The sequence below is a fragment of the Phoenix dactylifera genome, unplaced genomic scaffold (genome assembly GCF_009389715.1).
Source record: "Phoenix dactylifera cultivar Barhee BC4 unplaced genomic scaffold, palm_55x_up_171113_PBpolish2nd_filt_p 000283F, whole genome shotgun sequence".
Classification (NCBI taxonomy): domain Eukaryota; kingdom Viridiplantae; phylum Streptophyta; class Magnoliopsida; order Arecales; family Arecaceae; genus Phoenix; species Phoenix dactylifera.
In genome coordinates, this window is record NW_024067767.1 from 226713 (window position 1) to 231650 (window position 4938).

A 4938-nucleotide genomic window follows, 5' to 3' on the forward strand; every position below is an offset into this window, starting at 1 on the left:
CCGACATCAGAAATGGGTTCATCAAATGAACGGTTCTGATCGGTGAATCAGACAGCATTTTGGGAAATGAGACGGAGCCGTATTAAAGAAGGGACTCTTTCCTTCACTTACCACGCTCGCGATCGCCCTCGGTTTCTTTTTTTTTTTTGCGTTCCCACCGTCGTAACCCGTGATGGGAGAGCGGTGACCACCGTGACCGCAGTGGCATTTTACCGCGTGGGCCCCGTCGGGCACTCTTTATTTTATATCTCTTTATCTCTCGCTTTATTTTTTTTTAAGCTTGCTGAGATTGGGAGAGGCATCTTGCCAGCGAGGAAGTTTTAGGATCGAAGCTTTCCCTGGAAGGGAAGGGGCGAGAGAGCGGTCAAAGCTGGCATTTTTCTCTCTTTTTCTGCGATTCTTGAGGGAGTTCGGGGCTCGCCCTTATCAATGGCGCTGAGTGCGAGTGAGAGAGGGGCGAAATCTTAGAGGTGTGGGGTTTTTCCCTCATCGTTCTAGCTTTGCTCATGTGTTTTTGGATTGGAGGGGAAGGAAGGTGATGCGCTGGGGACAATGTCGGGTTCGTCTTCCCTGTCCGCGGAGAAGAAGCACTGGTGGCTGAGAAACAGGAAGGTGGGTGGAAGGTTTTATCTTCCTCTCGGTTTTGTTCGGATTTGGCTCTGCAGTGGAGGCTCTGGGATGGGGCTTTGGGCCATTGGTCTTGTTTTTTTTTTTTTTTTTTTTTTCTGGGTAGTTGATGAGTTTGGATTCCAGGAATGGTGTTGGGTAACCCAACTTTGGAGTTTCTCGTTGGGTTTTGCTATTCGGTGAATGGAAGTTGGTATATTAAAGATTTCTGCTTTGGTTTGGATTCTTTGGAACAACCTCTGTTTTGTTTTGGCTTGGCTTCAGCTACTATTTCTATCAACAGAACAAGACGACACCCGTTTTTTCGCCGCCTCCGTTTCTTAACAAACTTACTGCATTTCTCTTCAATTTTTTACCGTATTGATTTTATATTTCTGCAAATTTTTTTCAGAGAACAAATGCAAAGCACAAAGGAGAAGTTCATCGCCATTAACTTCTTCCATTCTCTTATATTAAGCCATAGAAGCAGAGTAATTTCTTAATCTCATAAAAACAGCCATCAAAACTCTTCGGCATTTATTTCATTTTCATTTTTTTTTATCATTTTAATTGCTTATATTTTCAGTAAAAATCCAAACTTCCTCTGTTTTGATCAATTTTTCTTAAAAAAGTCGCAGTGCTTGGTAAATCCTCTGCATCCAATTCCTATCTCCAAGTTTTTTCTTTGTTTTCTGAGAATACTGGGAATCAAAATCTAATTTTTTTCCCCCCCTTTCGACTGTTAAACTCTCCCTCAGATCGTCGACAAGTACGTCCGAGACGCCCGATCCCTCATCGCGACGCAGGAGCCTTCCGATGTCTCCGCCGCCGTGGCCCTCCTCGACGCCGCCCTCGCCCTCTCCCCGCACCGCGAGGCGGCGCTCGAGCTCAAGGCTCGCTCCCTCCTCTTCCTCCGCCGCTACCGGGAGGTGGCGGACATGCTTCAGCAGTACATCCCTAGCTACAAGGTGGCCCCCGACTCCTCCTGCTCCTCCCTCGGCTCCTCGGCCGCCGACCATTCCGCCTCGCACCCTCTCTCCCGCGAGCGCGCCAATCTCCTCTCCCCCGACCGCGAGCGCTCCGACGGCGGCCGCTCCTTGCGCTGCTTCTCCATTTCCGACCTCAAGCGCAAGTTCCTCGCCAGCCTCTCCAAGAGCTGCGGGAAGGAAGGCCAGTGGAGGTAATCTCACCACCCCTTAATTCCTTATCGCTTAGAGCGGTAATTGGATCCAGTTCAACGCAACTCTTTTTCTGTTTAAAAGTGTTTAAAAAAAAAAAGGTTATGGTGGCTGCTGGAATCTTGGAAACTCGAGGGACAGAGAGATCACGGAGGACAATTTCATAGGTCACAAAAGAATCCAATGCAAAGCCTATGCTGGATTTCCTGACCACAAAATAAAAGGAGCCACTAAATCACCTAGTAAAATACCAAATTATCCTTTATACTAAAATTGTAGTAAAAGGGCACTACAGTCATTTAAGCCAGGATGTTTTGGCCCGTCGCATCCATAATTTTGGCCACTTCCTCACCTGAAGCAAGCATCAGCCGTCCTTACTCGGCTTCTCATTGAACCGTCCGGTCCAACCGAACCGTATGGGCTTGTTCTTTTTGTTGGTTCGTCGATATATGAGCACCTTCACGTAAGCTCACCTCGATGCTTTTGCTTCCAGGTATTTGGTTTTGGGACAAGCCTGCTGCCATTTGGGCCTAATGGAGGATGCGATGGTCCTCCTCCAGACCGGTCGTCGCCTCGCCTCCGCCGCCTTCCGTCGCGAGAGCGTTTGCTGGTCCGACGATAGCTTCACCTTCTCCACCGCTCCCTCCTCCACTGCCGCCGCCGCCTCCTCCGTCACCCCTCTCGCACCTCCCACCACTCCGCCGCCCGAGTCCGAGTCCGCCTCCCACCTTTTGACTCATATCAAGCTTCTCCTCCGCCGCCGCGCCGCTGCGCTGGCCTCCCTCGACGCCGGACTCCCCGCCGAGGCCATCCGCCACTTCTCCAAGATCCTCGACAGCCGCCGCGGCGTCCCCCACACGTTCGCCGCAGCTTGCTTCGTCGGCCGCGCCGCCGCCTACCGCGCCGCCGGCCGCCTTGCCGAGGCCATCGCCGACTGCAACCGCGCCCTCGCCCTCGACCCGACGTCCATCCCGGCCCTCCGTGCCCGCGCCGACCTCCTCGAGGCCGTCCGGGTTCTCCCCGATTGCCTCCGTGACCTCGACCATCTCAAGCTCCTCTACGACTCCATTCTCCGGGACGCAAGCTCCCGGGTCCGCCGTGGAGGCCCCACCATGATGTCCGGTACCGCGACATTCCAGCCAACCACCGGGCGCTCACTGCTCGAGTCCAGCAGCTCCGAACTCGGGTGGCGGCGGGGGAAGTCTCCAACGTGGACTACTACGCCTTAATTGGCGTCCGGCGGGGGTGCACCCGGTCGGACTTGGAGCGCGCCCACCTGTTACTCTCATTGAAGCACAAGCCCGACAAGGCGGCGGCGTTCGTGGATCGGTTGGAGTTTGCCGATGACCACCGGGATTTGGATGCAGCGAGGGACCAGGCTAGGATGTCGGCGTTGATACTCTACAGGATGTTGCAGAAGGGGTACGCTAGCATTATGGCCGCGGTGATGGATGGGAGGCCGCCGAGAAGCAGAGGGCGAAGGCAGCCGCCGCCGCCGCCGCTGCTGCCGCGGCGATTCAAGCAGCAGCAGCGACAGCAGTGGTGCCGGGTCCCGAGAAGACGAAGGTGGAGAGAGTTTTGGGGTCAAAGGGGTGCGGCGTGGGTGGGGAGAAGGCGGCGCCGGTGTCGGTGGTCCAAGGGGTGTTCTGCCGGGACTTGGCGGTGGTGGGGAGCTTGCTGTCGCAAGTGGGGTTCAATAAGCCGATCCCGGTGAAGTATGAGGCGCTGAGCTGCTGAAGGATGTGGAGGATGACGCCATGGAGGGAAGGGAGCAGCGGGGAATGGATTTAAAATTTTGTCCCAAGTCTATTGTTGTTACAGTGCAGTTAGTCTATGTATTCTATTGGTGCCATTATCTCTCAATGCTTGTACAGTGAAGCTCTTTCTGAATGTCCAGACTTCATTGCTTACTATCTTGTTAGAAATATTAATGCTTTGTTGATAACTCGTACAAGTATTGCATGGTTGTAAGGTTGGTAAATGGGGATGGGAAAAGTAGCGCAGAAGCTCTTCACTTTTAGCAATTCCTTTTCTTCTTCTTTAAGCGAAGGGAGGAATTATCCATGTCTAATGCGTAGTGGAAACACCACGACAAGACTTGAACCTACAATTGCTTTTTATCTGGAGGGGTGTGACCTCACACTTTCTAGTTCATCCTTCAAACAACACAGGAAGGCCCAATATAGCTCATTATGTGGTGCTAAAATTACCAGCATGGCTCTCTTCTATAAGCTACCGTGTTTCCGTCAAAATCCGATCTCATGCTGATAAAGATTGATGGTAGTTGATAGGTTTGCTAGGAGAGAAAGAGTTCCGACCTTCCGAAAAGAGAGAGAGAGAAGAGCGGAGGATTGAATGTTGCCGAAACTGATCCAGCAAGAAGCCCTTGGATGCCTAAATCAGAAAGAGCTTTGGTGGATATTAGGAGGTATAAAAAGTATCATAAAAGATTAAACATATGGGTGATCTGAGATGAAGATGAGAACCTGAATCTCCTGGCCCTAGTTATATAAAGAAGGCGGCGTAGTTCCATTAGAATTGTACTTCGAAATCAGGGGAAGAGTTTTTGTGGACTTTACTTATTTGGATTTTCTGAATCGCGTGGGCTAGTAATAACCTTCCTAATCTCGATCCTTCTTAAATTTAAATTGGTTTGAAATTGGTCTTCCCATGCCCATGTATTAGGCTGTTAGTGGGTGTAAAATTCGAGTTGTAACCATCGCTGGGCGTTGAATCCGGGCTGTAATGGACACCATGACTTAAAAGGTTTAGATTCGCTTAGATAGTGACATCATACTAATATATAACACCTCACTAACGATGCTCATTTTTTTATAATTCTGATCATCATCATATTCCCCATAATCTGCAGGGAGCTTGCAGTTACTCTTTCTACCAAGCTGTAAAGGACACAGACCAGCTACTATATCATATATAACATGCAGACAATGGGTTAATAACACGATTCTACCGACTCCAATTGATCATAACATGCTTCTATAATTTTCATACGTTCATGTTCTTTGTTAGCAATGAGATATTCTTTCATTCTAAAAGAAGCCACCAAACTCAATTCAACGACACTGCAGTCTGGAGTAAGTGAGTAACTGTACTCGGCTCCCATACATCAGAAGCATTTCACGTTCCAATGCTC

At 50.3% G+C, this 4938-nt stretch overlaps 1 pseudogene; it reads left to right on the forward strand.

The window, feature by feature from the left end:
- Positions 1 to 227: 227 nt before the first annotated feature.
- LOC103704641 lies at positions 228 to 3735 on the forward strand (annotated as a pseudogene).
- Positions 3736 to 4938: the final 1203 nt, after the last annotated feature.